The sequence below is a fragment of the Podarcis tiliguerta genome (genome assembly GCF_965153285.1).
Source record: "Podarcis tiliguerta genome assembly, chromosome: 4".
In the NCBI taxonomy this organism is placed as follows: domain Eukaryota; kingdom Metazoa; phylum Chordata; class Lepidosauria; order Squamata; family Lacertidae; genus Podarcis; species Podarcis tiliguerta.
The window spans coordinates 35,546,694-35,568,980 of NC_139537.1; the positions used below are offsets into that span (position 1 = coordinate 35,546,694).

Consider the following 22,287-nt stretch of genomic DNA (forward strand, 5'->3'; position numbering starts at 1 on the left):
ATAGAGTAAGACAATTACAACTAAATTTAGCTGGAAAGAGGCCTTGGTGTTTAATATGTGACAGACTTAGAGACTGATTCACTGTCAAAACAATGCTCTGTTTTTTAAAAAAATGCATGTTCTGTTTGCAAACATGGTATTTCAAATTAAGTGTTGTGTTACAAAAATGCTAAGCTTAACAAGGAATTGGTGAAACCAGTGGCTACTTCAGACAAATCCTTTGGAACCTTAATACAAGGTTTAGTTCCTTCTACTACATGCTTATATTATTGGGAGAAAATTAATTCCAATGTAAATAGGATTCTAACATTGAAAAGGTAGGCCTCCCCCCTCCCCTTTTTTTAACGTTCTCAAAAATCCTGTTTTCCTCCTGAATATATACTTTGTGTACAATAATAGGTACTGAAGCCAAGGAAACCATAGGGTCATTTCTCTACCATGCTATTAAGCATCTCCTCCATAGAGAACCCCATCCCTGGCATCCAGTTGGAATGTGTTGGGACAACCCTGCCTGTATTGGGTTTGCATCACCATAGCAGAATAAAGGGAATGTTCTAGACCAGGGATTTAACTTCAGCGCTCAGGAAGCCAGCTATATCAGTTTCACCCTAGACACTTCATATTTGCTAGTAACTTCATAATCAGGTTGCAGCTGAAAAGCATATGAGCACTCTCCACTGCTGTTGCTCCTTTCCCTGTAGTCACTTGATAGGTTGTCAAAGCCTTACTTATCTTTAGAATTGGACTACAAAAAATGCTTCTAGCTTCTCCACTCTTTTTTACAGTGAATTTTAAATAACACCACCATCAAGATTAGCAGGATTAAACATTGCATCTTTTTTCATTTATACTTTGCAATAGAGAAGCATGATAACCAGTATGTCTCAACTAACATACTAGAAAGCTGGAAAATTCAATTGGCTGCAAATACTGTTTTTTTTTCCCCCATGCAAAGAATATACCACCATTGATGACATTCAGTTGGCTGTAAAGAGAGCAAAAATGTGTCTGAGCACTCTGTTCAGTATTCTGATTTATGCCCGACGACTTAGCATAAGGTTTACCAAAAGCTTTTCCATCACATTGTATGATATTGTGTCAACAGTGTATTGTTAACCTCACAGTCAGATTCAGCTCTTTCAAAATTGAAGGGCCATCAGCAGCTGTCATTTATTTCCATGTCATTTTGAAGGGGAATGGCTGTACAGGTAGTTCAGAGATAGAGGGCATACTTTGCATGCCAGTCCCTGGTGTTTCTAAGTTGGATTGCAAAAGTGGTCTCTAAAGCCGTGGAAAACTGCCAGTCATTGTCGACCCAGGATGATGAACATGTGGCCCTCCAAATGCTATTCACATATTTCCTAGCAGTTGGCCATGCTGGATGGAATAGAAAGCTAGTTTATCTCAAGATTGGTGCTCTTAGCTTGGTATTGTAATCAGAAATGGGAAACCTGTGGGCATCTAGTTATGGTTGAACTCAGCTCCAATCAGCCATCCAGTATGGCCAATTGCTAGGAACTGTGAGAATTGCAAGCGAAAAACACTGTGAACTTCCATCAATGTAAATGTGCCAGGCAGCATCCAGGCAGGTGTTTTCTTTTGCTATTAGGCCAGCTTTAATCTCACTTCCTAGTACAAGCATTTCAGTACCTGAGCTCAACAGAAGTATTGTGCCATCTCTCTTTCTGGCATCAGGTTCTTTAAAAAAAAAAAAAATGTATGTGCACGCTCATGCATGTAAATTTGGATTTTCCCACCCATTCACCCATGTTCACATGAACGCATGAGGATTTAAAATGTGGCGATGGGCATAGATACAAGCTCCACTCCCAGTATCTCTGGGTGCATAGGCAAAGGGTTTCTAAGCACAATCAACCAAACACACTTCGAACCCCTGTTCAGGTCTAAATGCATGAAGGTCTGCAGATAAATTATTGTGTCCCAAGGGATGTTGGGGTGTGGGACTTTCATGCACATTCCCCCCTCTCCCAGCAATGTTTTAAACCTTCAGATGTTCAGGAAAAAATGGGTTACAGGCACAAAGAGCCACGAAACACAGTTGAATTTATTTGCTAGCACTGTGCTGCACATCTGCTAATTTATTTCCAAGCATCAGCTAGACCTGGCCACTTCAGAATCTTCTTGTGTTAAGGTTCATCCTTCCTTCGAGACAGCACGTTTTGTCACATAATATCTGAATTAATGAAAGGTGAATAGATGTGATTATGCAAGTTTGCGCACGTCTGACAGTTTGACCTCTGCACAGTGAGAGATGGTCTTAATCTTTATGCTTAAAATAATGTGTACTGAAAGCTATGCTAGCCTTCTCCCTCTCATATAAAATTGAGACCTGCAGTTTAGGAGGAATAGAGAATGTGTGGGGAAATAAGCAGACATAATGAAAAGAAATCAAGGTAAATGTGGCAAAGAGTGCTGGTTTCAATGCTGTTATAAATTATGCTACCAATAGTAGGAGGAGAAGGAGTTATTTGTCAAGGGTCTAAGAAAACTCCACGTTGCATAAGTGCAAAAAAAGAGAGCACTGACCTACAGAACAGGCAAATACAGTACAGTGGTACCTCAGGTTACAGACTCCGCTAACCCAGAAATAGTACCTTGGGTTAACAGAAATTGCGTGGCGGCAGCGGGAGGCCCCATTAGCTAAAGTGGTACCTCAGGTTAAGAACAGTTTCAGGTTAAGAACAGACCTCCAGAACAAATTAAGTTCTTAATCCGAGGTACCACTGTATTAAAAAGGTCCGGGGGGACGGGGGGGACGGCAGATGAGAGCAGGCCTGATTAAACTCAAAATACATGTAAACAAGTAGATAACACACACCTTAGTACATAGATCGAGATTTATTGAAACACATATTGGAATGTGCATCTCATTTGAAGCAGCCAAGCATTCACACTTGCATGCTCATTTGGATTTGAATGTGCAGACGTGCACAATCTAAATGCACAATCTATTGTGACGGCAGAAATTGCCATGGAACTCATAAATAGGAAGGTGCAAATTATGTAAGGCTTAGATAGAACTGTAGAAATGGGGAACTGAAAAAGTCCTATCATCTGATTCCCTGTTCGGAGCCAAACGCTAAAAAAATTAGCCTGAGATAGCAAGGTTAGAATACACCACAAGCTGAGAGGAAGAAGTGTTACATACACCAATGTGATGTCCAGATACATTCAGAGAAATGCACCCAGATGTCTGCCTGAAGCAATCGCACTGAAGAGCATGTGGCTTCCTCCTGCCTTGGCTGCCATCCATGAGCAAGGAGTCAGTGTAATTAACTGCTAAGCTAGCTAATTTTCACCCTGCCTTATAAGATGCATGGTAAGAAGAGGAGAAATTATGAGGAGCATGTGCCCAGGATACTGTTCTCAGCATGGCGATTCATACGCCTTCCGTCTTACATTGCATCATGACACAACTGAGTCCTGTTCATCCCATTGAATGAATGGACTTTCAAAAAACAAAGCTCCTGTGGCCTTGACTGCTGGCTTGAGAAAGCTCTGGATAAGAATTGTTGGGGGAAATACCGTTCTATGGAGGGTACAGCTACACCTCTTAGGCTGTCTGTGTAACACAGAGTCATTCCTAAACATCCCACTGGGACGCTTCCCACAATGTTGGTGGTGGGAAGGTTGGCTGGCGATGCTTGCTTACCACATTCAGTGAGTCCTTGGTGAGAATGTGTGAAAAGTGAAGCTTCTTTTAGGGGTCTTGGGATTGCAGGCAAATAAACACTTGTAATAATGAGATGCTGCTTGAACAGTGTCTTCTATACGCTCCCACATCCCACTCCACCCCTGTCTTTTGACCCAGTCATTTTCATGTATGGAGTCCCTCATTCACACATGCCATCCTGTCACTCGGATCAATGGAATTGCATGGACTACCCAACATGCATTTTCATTTAATTAATTTAATTTCAATGTAATTTAATCAGATCTGCATAAATGTGCATGTGAGTCAAACCATAGCACTGAAGGAAAAGGCATTCTTTGTTTTTACAGAATGTGTCGCAGCAGGCACCATTTTCAAAGAGGGAATGCTCTTCTAAGATGGTGCTTACTTTGGATGGCACATGTGCGCATTGTTTAAAAACTAAATAAGATTATTTTTAATTCACCCTGGAGATCATTCTATATACTGCATAATAGGAACTACCAGATTAGGGTGTTTGGAGTTTTTGTTTCTTTTGTAACTCCCCTGAGTTTTCTGGTGTTAAAGGAACAGACGCGATCTATTCTAGCCAAAGAGCTAAAGTGAAGCAAGTACATAGTTTAGAAACAGCTGCCATGGTTTTGTTTCTGTGCTCGGGGCAATAATTTTCCCATCAGCAAGAATGCAGAAGACAGAAGTGCAGTGCATATTCTAAGAGAAGACTGTAGCCTCTTGATTAAATACGTATTTGGCTCATTGAGTGACTGCAGTTAACAAATGCATTTGTTTGCATATTTCATAAACAAAATCAAGTGCTTACTGTGGTCTTAATTACAGCCTAAGCAAGTTTTATATAACAGGCTCCTGAAAATATGCTGTTCGTTGCTGGCAGATGGTATCAGACTTGAAATGTACTAGGTGCGTAGAATGTGCCATTTCTTACTGGTCTCCAATTAGAACTTGGCTTGTAACAATGGAGTGTAAGGGCACATTCGCTTCAACAAAAAGGGAAGTGGAGTTGGCAGGCTTCAAATGTGCTTAAATGTGTCCTAGGGCCAAATTAGATATGACATTAAATGCATAGTTGCATTTAACATACTGGGTTTTGTTTTGTTTCAGTGAAAATAACAGCTGGGCGGGGGTGATAATTAACAGGACTAGCAGGCATGATGGTGGTGGGGGTAACCATATCCTCACCTGCTGTGATCTGTGGTGGGGAAGCCCCCCATTGACGCCAATGAGGGATTTCCTCCCAATACAGACACCACCATCGGAGGAGGAGGAGGAGTTATCATCAGGACCGCAGCAGTAGAGGAAAGAGTTAATTCCCCTCTTTCCTGCCTGCTGTCATCCTGATAATTACACACACCACTCTGCATGTTAAATGCAAAGACACATTTAATATTATATCCAGTTTGGCCCCTGCTGTTTCTATATGACATAGGAACATGGCAAAAGAAAAGTGAGTGAGTTTAGAGTCTTGCTAAGCTGCCATAACACAATGCTTTGCATGGGGGTTTGCAGGCACAGCCAGGTTTCCACCCACTCCATACCTGCTGTCATATATGATGTCATGTGCCAGGCAGGTGGGCATGGCTTGACTGAAGTGGTGGCACAGAGCAAATGGGGAGGCCTGGCAGACCCAATTAGACCCCCCTGGGTTAGAATATTTGGTAAAAATCAAATCTACTATATATTTTGGAAAGTTGTCTTTGGACACCTCTTAATATAGACCAAATTTTGCCAGATAGTTCCTGAGACCAAGGAGCAGGTTTTCATCTATGCTTGGATATGTTTGGAAGCCATTTTGGATCCAGATAGTGGACTGAAACATCTAAAATTACACTGATTTCAGACCTTCACTGACTTCCTTAGACTTCTCGAGCAAAGTCTACTGGTAATAGAATCACAGAATTGTAGAGCTGGAAGGGACTCTAGGGGTCATCTAGCCCAGGGCCATGCAATATAGGGATCTCAACTAAAGCATCCATGGCAGAATAGAATCATATAATATTTAGAGTTGAACACAGGTCTATTTTAATATCGGTCAGGTGATTCTGTAATCACTTTTCCTTTACCTGTGACCACTGGGATGGGATTGCACATTAGGGGAGAGAAATTGCATATTACGGGGGGGGGGGGGGGACACAAAAAACACACACACAAAAACCCCCACCAAAATGGCTGCCATAAAAACAGCAGACCTGCATTTAGTTTTCCCTTCCATCTCCATATTGTGCATGTTAAACTTATGGCATGCCCTGATGTGATTAAAACAAACAGGGATAAAACAGGAAGAGAAACATGGAAACAAAATGGATAGAGGGAACCATCTCATTGTCATTTTCTGGTTCACACTGAGAAGTTATTTTTGAATGGCCCCAGGGATGGACGTGAGAGCTGCCTGCAGAAATCGATGGAGAAATCCAAGGTTTTTATATGAACTGTAATTGAGCTAGGGAAGGGGACAGATGTGTCAATGCTCAAGAGGAAGAAGAAGTAAAAAGTAACGACAGGAGAAGAAAGAGGGAGGCCGAGAGGAGAGAGTCTAGATGGATGTTAGGAGGTGGTGAGAGAGATGGGGAAGAAGATGGGTTGACTGGTAGCTCCCCTGAGGAAAACAGAACCGTAACTCTTTGTGAAGGCAAGCTTTCTCCTTTGTGAGGGGACCCTAGGGTGCCATCCTTCCACAGAAGGACAGGTGTTCCCTCAGGCCTCACCCGCTTCAAGCCACAGGCTTGGGTAATGCATGCTTACCAGCAACAATTTGCTGTGGTGCCTCACTTGTATCCATTATAATCGCCACCAACCCAGCACAGAGGAGGCCGAATTTGCCGCCTGAGGTGACTGCCTCACCTCGCCTCATGGGCAGGCTGGCCCTGGTTACAGCACACGGTTCAAAGCCCTCATCAATCTAATCACCCCAATTAGGGTTGATTATAATGTGAGCTGCATACGATGAACAACTTCAGCACTGATGGCTATGTTGACTTTATTTTTGTCTCAGCTTTTCTCCGAGTAGCCCAGAGAAGCCTCGCAACAACTGTGTGGGCTGGGTGGTGATATAGAGAGCTTTGCCAACTGAGAAGAAATCTGAATTTTGGATTCCCATCCTCAGTACCACCAGTCAAGCCATTGCAGTCTGACTAGTAGACTTTATCCTTCCTCAAAGTAGGGATGAGGTGCCTCAAGCCTCTCTTGTTTCTACTTTGCACCTTCCCTTAGTGTATTTGCCTGTGTCCCTGGATACTGATAATACTTCTTGCTTGCCTGGAAGGAGGAAAGAGAAAGCTGTGTGGAGAAGGAAGCCTACTGTGCTGAGGTAAAATTGATCATTAGTTTTGCCTTTGGCCCAGTCTACTGCCAGCATGTGGCCCCTCAGGGTAGCCCAGAAGGGAATGCAGCACCTGATCTGAAAACGTTTCCCCATCCCTGCCTAAGGCCTCTATGTATTTGTGTCCCTCCTAAATAGGGCTTTTTCCAGCCAGAACTCAGTTCCAGCGCCTCTCAGGTGGGCACCATTGCCATTCTAAGAGAATGAGGGAAGTGTTCATGGTGAGTTCCAGCACTACTGTATTTTTCTAGAAAAACAGTGCTGCTCCTGAATAGTATACTCTTGTTTTTGACTTTAAAAACCTGTTTCCAGAAGTTTCAGGTTTCTTTTTGCAAAGACAAGTCAGTTGTTACCATTAGCCATGTAGCTGAAAATTCACAGCATCCTCACTCTGGAAATTTTATCTTTTATAAAAAGAACACTATTTGTTTATCAAGTTTGGGCAGCAAGCATAAAATTTACAAAGCTCAGTCTTTCACCACAAGGCTCCGGAGGAAGAGACCTCAGCCTTGCAACATCTTGTACTTTGTGACAAAATCTTTCGCCTGAGATTTCAATTACTTGGGTAGCAAATGACATTTTAAAGCACCCTCCTCCCAAAAGTTGAGCTGTGCTTTTCCTTTGCACATCACACAGCTGTGGTTTGACACAAGAACACAGAGAAGGAAACGGATTCACATAGAAGCTGAATGCCTGTGGGCTTAACTACACGTTATTTGATGATTATTTTATTTTATTGCCTTGTAGCCATAATCAAGAGACTTTTCCGATCCTAGGTGGGCAGGTGGAGGTATGGGGAAAGAGACAATTTCCATTGGGATCACAGGGTTTAAAAAAACACCCTCAGCTGTGACCCCAAAGAAAATTACACAAATAGGCTGGAATTCAATTATTGGGGTGGGGGGAGCTCCCCTTAGCACCAGTGGAAGGATTTCCCCCGCCGTCTCTAAATGTAGTGTGAGGGCAAATAGTGAAGGAAGGCTTAAGTCTCTCATCTCTGCATGTTGCCCTCCCGATGAAAATCTGCCCCACATCTAGGATTGTTTTGTTGTGTTTTTTTTTGATCCCCTGACCTGGCTGCAAGCTACATATAACACAGGCAGGTCTTTCAAGGGTTGATTCATGAATTTATCCTTTGGTAGCCAAAATGGTGCCCTCCAAATGTTTATAGACCAGAACCCCCCTCATCCTCACCAGTGGCCATGCTGGCTGGGGCTGAGCCCAGCAACATCCGGAGAGCACTGTGTTGGCTATCCCTCGATTTACCTCTCTGCAAATCCTCCACCATTTTCCTGTTTTCCACACCAACTTCCATCATTTCATCAACATATAGATCATTCTACTAGAATCAACATCTTGCATTAGCTTTAAAAATGGCTGCAGCAAATGGCCACTTGGGAGCCCCCACGCCCTGCACACCAGGAGGGATCAGGATTCTATCTCTTATTTGGCCTACCGCCCCCTTTTCGGGGGGGGGGGGGATACTCAGTGCCCCCTGGGAAATCTACCTTCTTTTAGTGAACAAACAGAAAGATGCAGTGAGAAATTTGCATTCTTTTATGTATCTATATTTCTACCTATGTCCTACAACATAGTAAAGAAAGATGTAAAAAAGTCACCATTAAGATTAAAATTATAAATAGGCAAACGGAGAGCTAGAGGATTTGCTGGCCCTGCAAAGCACTGCCCCACCAACCTTGCTTTGATCTCAGCCAACCCCCACCTGCCCACAACCAATCAGAGGGTAGGTCTGCCTGTTATTGGCTCTGGCTTCACCTACTGTTGGTCTCCTGTCCACCCAATAGGCAGCAGCCACCACTGCTTCAAGGCTAGCACCACATGCCAAAGGATTGCTTAGGCCTGGGCTAGACAAAAAGCAGATCGTTTGCTGTAACTGTTCCTAGAGTCTACTACTTCAGACTACAGGGTCTGAATGCTTCCATATTGGGTGGAGGAGGTCCTACACAAAGGAAGCTAGATGTCAGAAGAGGCTAGGCTAGAATCCTTATGCCACATATGAATTTTATAGTTGGCTATTAATTTGATTTCTTATTTTATTTTCCAAATTTGTATACCACCTTTCATCCACAGATCTCAGGGTGGTTCACAACATAAAACCACAAAATACATTTGAAAAAATTAAGATCAACAACAAATCAAAAAATTGGTTGCTGTTGCTTATTTGGGAAATATTCAGCTATGAGATTACTCACCTGCAGCTTGAAATGGAGATCTAGGAATGTTTATGGCACATGATCTGCTGTTTACATGAACAGAACTTTAGGCATTCTAATCAATATGAAATCATTTTAAGTGAGCAAAATCGATCCTTCATCTTCTAAGCAGAGTGCTCCCTGCTACAGATGGAGGCTCATATTCCATTTATGTCCTCCCAACTCCTTGCAGACTTGTGTTTATTGAACTGCCCTGCCTTTAAAGTACTCAATACAAAGGTGGGAAATTGTGTGGCGCTTTAAAAAAACTAATATATATTGCTTAAGGATATAATGGGAGCCTGTTAAGCCTGTCACTATGGTCTTAGAGCTAGTGCATCTGCCATAGTATCCTGCTTTTTCAAATACCAATCTTCTCTTGTGTAGCTGCTGGTATTCCTCATCACCCATGTGCTAGTGCAAAGCGGTTTAGGACTGGGCTGTTAGGTTGCCCCATAAGTCATTATCTATTACGTTTTTGTCAGAGAGCAGCTGTTAACTGAAACATATGCACTCCAATCCTATGCCTATTTATTCAGAAAACAGACCTTGTTCTCACAGTAATAAATTTGTTTATAGAGACTCTACCACTGCAGTTGGGGTTCACAGAGTTGAATGTTCCTCTCTCTCCCCACCCCAGGCATAGGCAAACGCTGGCCCTCCAGATGTTTGGGGCTACAATTCCCATCATCCATAGCTATCAGGACCAGTGGTCAGGGATGATGGGAATTGTAGTCCCAAACATCTGGAGGGACGGAGTTTGCCTATGCCTGGCCCAGGCTCTGCTTAATCCCCGCTTCACATGGAAAATTATATGTTAATGAGAAAAGCCTGGGGTTTTTTCTGATACACTTGTTTTCTGTATAAATGTTTTCACACCTATAGAGGAGCATAATGTGAACCACCACCTATGGTCTGAGGCTAAGGCACAGATTTACAACTCAGCTGCTGGTTGTGAGAATTAGGCCAATATTCCACTAGATTCAGTGGGATTGACATTTAAGTAAGTAAGCACAAGACTTAAGTCTTAGGCAGCCTATAGGATTGGGCTTCATGTTACAAAATAAAATTAAAATAAAATAGTAAGCTCTAACCCTATGTGAATTTACCAATTGAAGCCATTCGCTTTAAAAAGGGTAATTGTTCGTTCTTTCTTTTTCCCATAAAAGCTTACTGGCATTGTACTATTTTGAGGCAGGTGCTCAGCGAGTCTTGTCAATCTTGTCTCAGTAGCGATTGACACCTTGACGAGTCTGCCTGTAATATCCACAAGCAAAAGGAAGTGTGTCACGTTTTGAAGAGTCCAGGCACCAGTGCAGATGTCGGCATGCCCCATCCTGTATGCTTCTCGTTACTTGTTGTCTGTTGGACTATAAAATTTCAGCAATTTTGAAAACCCACCAGAATGAATAGCCATTGACGAGAAATCTCTCAGCAAAATCTGAAAGCTAAATGAAAAAAACATCTGCATTCTATTCAGGTTGTCACAGCCTTTTCAGTGGCGTTTGAATAGTTTTCCAGTTGCTAACACTGGAGGCCTGGAACACCATCAGAGATACTATAGGGTTTTTGATGAGGATGATAAAAAATGAGGATGATTTAAAGGAGACTCGTGATATTTTTGGTTTCAGTGACTTTGTCCAACTCATCACTGAAACAAAGCCCAAGCATGTGCAACTTGCCCTTTCTTCCTTTCATTCCTTCTTGAACTTATTTCCCTCCCTCTTTCTTTGTTGCCTGTCTCCCCTAGGACTAAATTTAGACTGTGGATTTGGAGCACGGAGCAGAGATGCATTTAGGGCACTGGGTGCTGAGCCAAGGGCCTTCTCAAAGCCCAGTAAGTAAGGCACTGGGCTTTGGGAAGGAGGTGTGAGGGCTCTGAAAGGGCCCTAGAGTCCTCCTGTCTCTTTCCCAAAGCCTAGTTAGTGCTTTCCCAGCTTTAGGAAGGAGGTGGGAGGGCTCTAAGGCCCTGCCTGACCCTTCATGCCTCCTTCCCAAAGCCTTGCTTTTCCGGCTTTGGAGTGGCAGTTCAAATTTTGGTGCCATATTACCCAAGTCCATCACAGCAGGGAGCTGCTGTTTGTTTAAAGCAAGGAATAGTAACCTCAGGCCCAGTGGCCAAATGCGGCCCTCCATGCCTCACTCTTCCTAGGCCACATTTCCTCCCCAGCTACACCTAAGTGCATAAGAAGAGGAGCAGGCTGCTGGCTCATTGAATCCAGCATCCTGTTCTCACAGTGGCCAATCAGATGCCTGTGGTGTCAGGTGTGTGTGCAGGAGCCAGGCCCTGTGACCAATAGGACTCTGCAGGACTGGGGCCTTCCTAAGTTTGTTCTGAAGAGGCAAGGCGCGGCTTCACAGATGAAGCCAATTGGTAACTCACAGCACCTGGTGGCAAGAGCTGGGAAGGTATATAAGGTCAACATTTCCCTTTGGCTCTTTGCCACAGCAACATGCTTCCTGCCTTACTGTGTTTGGCTTCTTGCTTTCTGATCCTTGACTCCCTGCTTCTTGATCTTTGGACCCTTGACTTCTTGCTTCTTGATCCTTAGACCCCTGACTTTGTGACTCTTTGCTTCCTGACCCTCGGACCCTTGGCTTCTTGACTCCTGGCTCTCTGACCCTCGGACTCTTGGCTTTCCAACTCCTGGCTTCTGGACTCCCGCTCCTGCTCCCACCCTGCCATCTTGCCCCCGGTCCCGACATCCCCAGCCAGGAGTTCGTTCGCCCGTGAACCGGACCGTGACATGTGGGGAGCAAGGTAGTCATGAACACAAGAGCCCACCTACAACTCCCGGCCACTGGCATTCAGAGGCATATCACTTCTGACAGTCGAGGTAAAATATGTCCATTGTGGCTAGTTGCCAATGATAACCTTGGCCTCCATCAATCTGTCAATCCTTCTTTTAAACCTATACAAATTGGTGGCCATCACTGCCTTCAGTGGGAATGAGTTCTGTAGTTTAACTATGTGCTGCGTGAAGATGCACTTTTCTCTCCCTGGGCCAGATGGCTTACAGGCCCTGCATTGCGCCATCCTTTAGTGCTTTTGCCCGGCTGCAATGGGTCATTGAATTCTGGTGCTACGTCTTGCTCGGCTGGAAGGAGGCTAGAGAGGTGTGCACACAGAAACTAGACTGTGCCAAGATAAAAATCACATATGTTGTTCTGCCCATTTTTGCTTTTGGCCCTGCCCGCCACTAGCATGCCCTCTACCCAAAATGTTTGCTGTGGCCAAAAAATTATTCCTCCCTCTGGTTTGCATCTGGCATCCTTGGGCAGCTGCTGGAGCCACAGCAGCCCCACAGGCCCAGAACTGATGCCTGCCCTGAGCTTGCAAAAAAAACACAACCACCACCACCCAAATCCTTACATGGTACTCCAAGCAGCACTGGGCAATCAGGTCCAGCTGGCATACCACAGTCAGCACACACACCTGCCAAGTCCCACTGATGGAATACTGTTTTGTCCAGGGCTCCCTGTAAAGTGTTATGTGTGTTGATGGTGCTATCTAAACCCTTTCCAGCGTTTGGCATCTTCACCCTAACCAGTTGTGGGAGCCTATTTGCCGCCATTGCATCTCTGCTTTGCAGGCTTCCATCACATTTAGTTTACACGTGGTTATCTAGAAGTAAGTTTAGTCAGGACTGATTTCAGAGTATGAGTATTTGGGACTCGGGCGCTTTCAAAATTAAATCAATCAACAATGTGCTGGCATCTCATAACTATAGTATCCAAAGAACATAACACAAAATCAGGTTAATCACTGGTAGGATCCAGTTTACCAAATCCTTGTGTTTCTCTTTTCATCTTTTTCTGATTTAGAATCATAGAATTGTAGAGTTGGAAGGGACCCTCTAGTCGAACCCCCTGCAATCTTTTGCTCAAACTCACACACTGAGGTTAAGAATCTCAGGCTCTACCGACTGAGTTATCGCAGGACTAGATTCCTCTTCTTCCTACATATCTGGTTGAAAATGGGCAACTGGATTTTCACTCATTCTTAGGAGCCCAGTGATGAAACAACTGGAGCACATTCTAATTATTCGTATTATATCACTGAAAGGAACACTATAGGAGAAGACTCCTGTCTGAAACACTGGAGAGCAACAGTCAATCAAAATAGACTATAATGAGCGATATGAAGAAATGAAATTCTGGCCTGGAGTCAGGCAGCTTCCTTTGTTCCCATTTCTGTTCATAAACTACTTTAAAAGTTCCCTTGGATTTTGACAAGATTTGCCAAGTGGCAATGAGAATGGCCACCCTTCAGTGAATCCATGCAGAACGACATGCAACATGGTACATCCATCGGAAGCTTTTATTCCTCGAGTAAATTTTGCGATCGGGCTATAAACATAAGAACAGCCTGCTGGATCAGGCCATCTAGTGTAGCATCTTGCTGTCACAGTGGCCAACCAGATACCTGTGGGGAAACCTGCAAGCACAATTTGGGTCCAAGAGCCCTCTCCCCTCTTGTGATTTTCAAGTGGTATTCAGAAGCATTACTGCCTCCAACTGTGGCAGCAGATCACAGCCATCATGGCTAATAGCTCCTGAAAGCTCTTTTCTCCATGAATTTCTCTATTTCTCTGTCCTCTATGTATTAAAACCCTATGCTAAAGCTCTCATACTTAAACAAACAGGGTGAAGTTCTCCCATATTCATGCATGCATCTTAAGTCCAATAATTGCTTTGTGATAATCTCTTCAGGGTACTTAAACAAAAGCCGGCCCATTAACTTCAGTAGAGTCAGGCTTGCTCTTGGCATTATTCATACTGTGCAGTTAAACATTCAAGGCAGTCTTAGATACATACTGGATTTTTAAATGTTAATGATATGATATAACCCAACACTTCAAACAACTCAAAGAAATAATTAAGGGAAATTCCATCATTTCTGGATCATAATTTTCTTCTTGCTGCTGGATTGCTTTGCCCATATTATCAAAGCTGAACAGGTTCTCTGATTTTAAACATGTGCTACACATTTTTCAGCGTATGTATGTATCTGGGATGGCTGGAATCATATAAGATAGAACGAATGACTGTCGAAATTATCAGAAAGACAATAGACTGTCAACATGCTAATGTGAGCACAATGAATGAAAATGAATACTTTGCTTCCAAGAAACTTGGAGTAGTTTGGAGAGAAGGAATAGATTACCTAAATACATTTAGGTACTGAGTGCAATTTAGAATATTTTAGCTTCACATTAATGCGATCAAAGGGATTTCAACAGAACACAAGAGTGCATCCTTTGGACATGTCACCTGTGTTTGATTCCTTTCTCCATCTAATCCAGATCAGTGTTTCTCCATCTGGGAATAGATCAGAAATTCAGTTCAGATTGTGTTTAAAGGAGAACATCCCAAATGCACACTTTCCAGAACACGGCCATTCTTCAAAATTCACACTTCTCCAAATTTTGCAATGTAGTCATCCAGCCAAGCAATGTATACAAAAATGCATATACTAGGGTAAAGTGTGTCTAAAATGCACATTTTAGTGAAAAGAACATAGTAAAAGGCATTGTATTAATCAAAAAATGTGTATATTAGGCAAGATTGCATACAAAAATGTTCGTATTAATAGGAATTTGCAATGAAATGCTGGCTCATTTTCATGAGGACGTTTTTCGGGGGAGCGGTTAAACCCAAACAGCTGTGGAAATGTGAACTGAATTTAACAGTGGAAAAAATGAAAAATGTAGAGGAATCGAGATTGAGAGATTTACCCTTCCCAAGATCAGATTGCAGTTATCATGTCATGTCTTGAATCTTAACCGCCCTCTTGAAGATTGGTGATAGCCTACCAAACCACTGGCAGAAATCTCACCCAACCACTTCATTATGGGCAGTTTATATGAATATTGTAATTTAGAGTTGGGGAAAACATGGTCCACTGTGACAGCAGAAGGTCTCAAAGTTGGCCCTATGATTCTTTGGACTGTGCCTGTTGCCACTTCTTTGATACTTCACAGTGAAGTCAGCCTCGCATGCTATTCTCAGCGGTAGAAAATGATTCTTATCCTTGTCATGAAAAGTCCAAGAGCGATTCTGTTCGAACAACACACCTCCACAAAACTCCAGAGCTACTTCTGCAAAATGCACAAGGCTGCCAATACACAACTGCACCCTATGATGTCTTTGAAGTCATCTGCCCAACAGCTCAGGTGCTTTAAGAGAGGACACTGAAGGCATTTTTGGTGTTGCATCGCTTGCTATTATTGCTATGCATGAACTGCCCATCAGACCAGACTGGCGTCAATGTAATTTGGTACTTTGTAATAGAGGGCAATAGGAGAGGAAAGGCTTCCATTGGAAAAGTGTGGGCCATCACACAAGAAGCTATTTAGAGTTCAGTGTGTGAAAAATTTATAAGAGGTGATTCACACAACACTTCAATATTGCTACGTCAAGCCATGGTCTATGAATCACTCTTTTAGCAGCGTATTTCCTCTAGAGAGCCATTTGAGAAATGCCAGGGTGAGATGCTTTTCAGAAGTGCAGAGCTCTGAGTGAGTAATCTATATTTCAATTCAAGCACAACTCTGTGTTTTTGTACATTCCACGTCTCCCAACAAAATGCTATCTCACCCTGAGAACCCATTGCAGTTTTCATTTCGATATATACCATTAAGCGCAAGGAGTTTAGCCATTGCAATTATGACAAAATAAATATCAAACAGAATGCCTGGAAACATCAGGTCTGATGTTGATGGCAAACTATAGCCATAGAAAGGTGTCTGAAATAGACCAGAGACTTGGGTGACAGGGAGGACAAATTTATATGCTATTTTTAATATAACTGCGCAAGCGCAAATAAAGGTACACCGCCTCTTTGAAAATTAGTGTAGGAACTGCAGGTAGTTCATGTTATTTTTAAAATTGTATATAAAAGTGGATGTACAAAATTCAGCAGCCTGCATTATGAAAGGCTGCTGATAATGTTCTGAGCAAATACTATATTACTGTGCACTTTGGTTTTGTATCGCTCTCTGCAGAGTCCCTGACATATATATATATATTTATGTTTATTATAAGAATAAATGCTGTGTACAATATGAAATACAGAGGTTTTGCTACAGTCACTGAACCCTAACGACACGTTCTCAAGATGGAGGGGGAGGGAACAGCTGCAGTCGCCTGCAGTTCCTGCGCAATGCTTGCCATCTTGCCAAAGGTTGCAGGCAGCTTTACATGCAGCAATTGCATGTTGATTGCCCTCCTAAAAGACAAAGTCCAGCAACTGGAGGAACGTGTAGCTACACTCCAAAGAATTAGAGAGCTGGAGCTCTTCTTGGAAGCAGCAGAGCACACCGTCTCCACCAAGGAGGAGACAGGAGACTCCCCTGGGAAGGAGGCTAGTTCACCAACACAGGAGCCCGATATGTGGAGAAACGTGACTCAAAGAAGTAGGAGGCCCAGGGTTCGCTCTGATTGTTTAGAAATACACAATCGCTTTGAGGTCCTCTCCCCTAGCATGGAAGACGAAGAGCAGACTCCATTTGAGGATCTCTCCCTCATTACAGTCGATCAGGTATATGAAGATGAGCAGCAAAGTCAGTCCTCAGGGAATGTGCAGGCGACCTTGGAACGGACCGCTCACGGAAGAACCCTGACCAAACCTAAGAGGAGGCGTGTAGTGGTGATAGGGGATTCCCTACTGAGGGGAACAGAAGCAGTGATCTGTGGGCCTGACAAGATGTCTCGGGAAGTGTGCTGTCTCCCCGGGGCTAAGATCCAAGATGTAACTGAACGACTGCCACGAATCATAAAACCCACTGACAAATACCCCTTCCTCTTGGTTCATGTGGGAACCAATGACACTGCAAGCAATAGCCTCCAGAAGATCAAAAGAGACTACGAGGCTCTGGGCAGGAAATTGAAGCAATTAAATGCACAAATCGTCATCTCATCTGTCCTCCCAGTTGAACGACGTGGCCCAGGGAGAGAGGGGAAAATAGTGGAAGTAAACAGCTGGCTTCGCAAATGGTGTAAACAGGAACGGTTTGGATTCTTAGATCACGGACTGCAGTTTCTTGAAGATGGACTTCTGGCAAGCGATGGGCTGCACCTCACAACGGTTGGGAGGAATGTTTTTGCCAAAAAACTCAGAAACCTCATCAGGAGGGCTTTAAACTGACTAATGTGGGGGAGGGAGACAGTGCTCCTGAAGGTAGGAGTCTATCAACTGATGAAGATGATCATCCAAATGTCATAGACCAAATGGAGCAAACAGCAAGCAGACCTAGTGGTGGGAGGAAAAAATCCTTAAGTAAGAGACACAGGGGAATGACTAATGGACTTCAATGTCTGTACACTAATGCACAAAGCATGGGAAATAAACAAGATGAGCTTGAGCTCTTGGTACAGCAAACTAAATATGACATAATAGGCATCACTGAAACCTGGTGGGATAAGTCCCATGATTGGAATGTAATAATGGAGGGATACAATCTATTTCAGAGAAACAGACCAGACAAGAAAGGAGGAGGAGTGGCGTTATATGTCAGGGATGTGTATACCTGTGAAGAGATCCAAGATTTAGAACCTCAAAGCCAAAGTGAGAGCATTTGGGTCAAAATTAAGGGAGAGAAGAATAACAGTGACCTCATTGTGGGAGTTTATTATAGATCCCCAAGCCAAACGGAGGACATAGATGATGCCTTCCTGGAACAGATGGCCAAGCATGCAAAAGGAAGGGAGATAGTAGTAATGGGGGACTTCAATTACCCAGATATTTGTTGGATGTCAAACTCAGCCAAGAGCATAAGGTCAAACAGATTCCTCACTGGCCTTGCAGACAACTTCATTGTCCAGAAAGTGGGAGAAGCAACAAGAGGAACAGCCATTTTAGATCTGGTCCTAACCAATGTCGATGACCTGGTTAATGGGGTAGAAGTGGAAGGATCATTAGGCGCAAGTGATCATGCTCTTCTGAAGTTTACTATACAACGGAAAGGAGCAGCCAAGCATACTAGGACTCAATTTCTTGACTTTAAGAAAGCCGACTTCATAAAACTTAGGGAAGTGCTGGGTGAGATCCCATGGACAGTAATACTAAAAGGAAAGGGAGTTCATGATGGCTGGGAGTTTATTAAGAGGGAGATAGTAAAAGCACAACTTCAGGCAATACCAATGAGACGGAAACATGGAAGGTGCCTAAAGAAGCCAGGGTGGCTATCTAAAGAACTTTTAACTGAGTTGAGATTAAAAAAGGATGTGTACAAAAAATGGAAAAGGGGGGAAACCACCAAAGAGGAATTCAAACAAATAGCCAGCACGTGTAGACACAAAGTCAGAAAAGCTAAAGCACAGAATGAACTCAGGCTTGCTAGAGAGGTTAAAAGCAACAAAAAAGGCTTTTATGGGTATGTTCGTAGCAAAAGGAAGAACAAAGAAACAGTGGGGTCACTCAGAGGAGAAGATGGTGAAATGCAAACAGGGGACACAGAAAGGGCTGAACTCCTCAATGCCTTCTTTGCCTCAGTCTTCTCCGATAAAGAAAACAATGCCCGACCTGAAGAATTTGGAGCAAATGATTCAGCAGAGAAAACACAGCCCAGAATAACTAAGGAGATAGTACAAGAATACTTGGCTAGTTTAGATGTATTCAAATCTCCAGGGCCAGATGAACTGCATCCAAGAGTATTAAAAGAACTGGCAGATGTGATCTCAGAACCACTGGCAATCATCTTTGAGAATTCCTGGAGAACAGGCGAAGTCCCAGCAGACTGGAGGAGGGCAAATGTTGTCCCTATTTTCAAAAAGGGGAAAAGAGAGGACCCAAATAATTACCGCCCAGTCAGTCTGACATCAATACCAGGGAAGATTCTGGAGCAGATCATTAAGCAAACAATCTGTGAGCACCTAGAAAGGAATGCTGTGATCACCAATAGTCAGCATGGATTTCTGAAAAATAAGTCATGTCAGACGAACCTGATCTCATTTTTTGACAGAATTACAAGCCTGGTAGATGAAGGGAACGCAGTGGATGTAGCCTACCTTGATTTCAGCAAGGCATTTGACAAGGTGCCCCATGATATTCTTGTAAAGAAGCTGATAAAATGCGGTCTTGACTATGCTACCACTCAGTGGATTTGTAACTGGCTGACTGACCGGACCCAAAGGGTGCTCATCAATGGTTCCTCTTCATCCTGGAGAAGAGTGACTCGCGGGGTGCCACAGGGTTCTGTCTTGGGCCCGGTCTTATTCAACACCTTTATCAACGACTTGGATGATGGACTCAAGGGCATCCTGATCAAATTTGCAGATGACACCAAACTGGGAGGGGTGGCTAACACCCCAGAGGACAGGATCACACTTCAAAACGACCTTGACAGATTAGAGAACTGGGCCAAAACAAACAAGATGAATTTTAACAGGGAGAAATGTAAAGTATTGCACTTGGGCAAAAAAAATGAGAGGCACAAATACAAGATGGGTGACACCTGGCTTGAGAGCAGTACATGTGAAAAGGATCTAGGAGTCTTGGTTGACCACAAACTTGACATGAGCCAACAGTGCGACGCGGCAGCTAAAAAAGCCAATGCAATTCTGGGCTGCATCAATAGGAGTATAGCATCTAGATCAAGGGAAGTTATAGTGCCACTGTATTCTGCTCTGGTCAGACCTCACTTGGAGTACTGTGTCCAGTTCTGGGCACCACAGTTCAAGAAGGACACTGACAAACTGGAACGTGTCCAGAGGAGGGCAACCAAAATGGTCAAAGGCCTGGAAACGATGCCTTATGAGGAACGGCTAAGGGAGCTGGGCATGTTTAGCCTGGAGAAGAGGAGGTTAAGGGGTGATATGATAGCCATGTTCAAATATATAAAAGGATGTCACATAGAGGAGGGAGAAAGGTTGTTTTCTGCTGCTCCAGAGAAGCGGACCCGGAGCAATGGATCCAAACTACAAGAAAGAAGATTCCACCTAAACATTAGGAAGAACTTCCTGACAGTAAGAGCTGTTCGACAGTGGAATTTGCTGCCAAGGAGTGTGGTGGAGTCTCCTTCTTTGGAGGTCTTTAAGCAGAGGCTTGACAACCATATGTCAGGAGTGCTCTGATGGTGTTTCCTGCTTGGCAGGGGGTTGGACTCGATGGCCCTTGTGGTCTCTTCCAACTCTATGATTCTATGATTCTATGATTCTATGATTCTATAATGCCATTAGGAAAATAAAGGCTCGTTTTTTTTTAAAGAACAAAATCCTTATTTATATTCTGTATGAGTTATCGCCTAATGAATTGTGATGCAGTATTCCTTGTCTTTGCCTCTTCCGCGACAATGTTTACTCTTCGCTATGATTAATTAGCAGGTAATAAAGTCTATTTTGTGTTTTGAAGCCAAATTGTCTACTAAGTTCTTCAGTGCTCCGTCACTTGGGGATAAAATGCTAAACCACCATTCCAGGCTTTAGTTTCCAGGCATGCATGCTGCCATCATTCACCACCATGGAGGGATAGAACTTTGAGCACTAATGACTTAAATGAATCGGGATGCTGTTGTGGAAGAGGAGCTCTGTGGGAGCAATGCAGCTTTGAATGTGTAGCAAAGAGATGGATCAAGCTGCATGGATCCAGCCGCAGTCTTCTAATCATCTTCGAGATAAGAAACTAAGCTGCTTCTTGCTGGATCAAACCAAAGGCTAACGCCGTCCAGCATTCTTTCTCCCACAGTGGCTAACTAGGACATAAAGACAAAAACTGTGTGTTCAGGCTTTGTTTGTTTTTAATTAATGTGATACAATTTTTTATGGTTCTATACTGCATGTCAATGGTTTCTGCTGTTGTTGCTTGTGAGCCACCCAGATAATTTCAGCTATGGGACAGCTATACAAACGGGATTTTTTACTTTAGAGAAAAAGTGAGGAAAACGCTTAGAATATTACATACGGATACAGAATAGTTTTTTCTCCCTTTCGCATAACACGAGAACTTGTGGACATTCCATGAAGCTGAATGGTGGACGATTCAAGACAGATAAAAGCACGCATTTCTTCATGTCACATACCGTTAAACTATGGAACTCACACTTGCAGGAGGCAAATGATGGCCACCAACTTGGATGGCTTTAAAAGAGGACAAATTAATGGAGGAGAAAGCTTTTGATAGCTACTAACCATGATGGCTATGCTCTGCCACCACAGGAGGTCAGAGTGCTTTTGTGCTCGGGATCTGCTTCCAGATTTCCCACATGCTCTAGTTATCTCCCGCTTCGACTACTGCAATGCTCTCTACGTGGGGCTACCTGTGAAGGTGACCCGGAAACTACAACTAATCCAGAATGCGGCAGCTAGACTGGTGACTGGGGGCAGCAACCAGGACCACATAACACCGGTCTTGAAAGACCGACATTGGCTCCAAGTACATTTCCAAGCACAATTCAAAGTGTTGGTGTTGACCTTTAATGGCCTCAGCCCAGTATACCTGAAGGAGCATCTCCACCCCATCGTTCTGCCTGGACACTGAGGTCCAGCGCTGAGGGTCTTCTGGCGGTTCCCTCACTGCGAGAAGCTAAGCTACAGGGAACCAGGCAGAGGGCCTTCTCGGTAGTGGCACCCGCCCTGTGGAACTCCTTCCTACCAGATGTCAAAGAGAAAAACAACTACCTGACATTTAGAAGACACCTGAAGGCAGCCCAGAGTGGCTGGGGAAACCCGGCCAGATAGGCGGGGTACAAATAATAAATTACTATTACTATTATTATTATTATTACTATTACTATTATTACTATTACTATTACAGGCACCTGGCTGGTCACTGTGAAAGCAGGAGGCTAGACTAGATGGGCCATTGGCTTCATCCAGCAGGCTCTTCTTAAGTTCTTTTGAGTAGTAGCCAAAATAGTAAGAATAATAATATCTTTATTGTCATTGTACAACCTGTGCACAATGAAATAAGATACTCCAGGAAGGTATCTAATCCCCCTTTAAAGCACTCTTAAGTTAATGGCCTTCATCAAATCTGGTGGTAACAAATTTAACTATGAGCTGGGTGAAGAAGTACTGTACTTGGAAGGCACTCTGAGGGGAATCTAATCCGATCCCCTGCAATTCAG

The 22,287-nt window shown here is 43.5% G+C and overlaps 1 long non-coding RNA gene across 1 annotated transcript; it reads right to left on the reverse strand.

Annotated features, from left to right (window-relative positions):
- Positions 1-1,709: 1,709 nt before the first annotated feature.
- On the reverse strand, positions 1,710-8,412 carry LOC310676546. The gene is made up of 2 exons (XR_014510605.1): positions 6,596-8,412; positions 1,710-2,194 (listed from the first exon to the last, which is right to left on the reverse strand). It is a non-coding gene; the product is annotated as an uncharacterized lncRNA (long non-coding RNA).
- Positions 8,413-22,287: the final 13,875 nt, after the last annotated feature.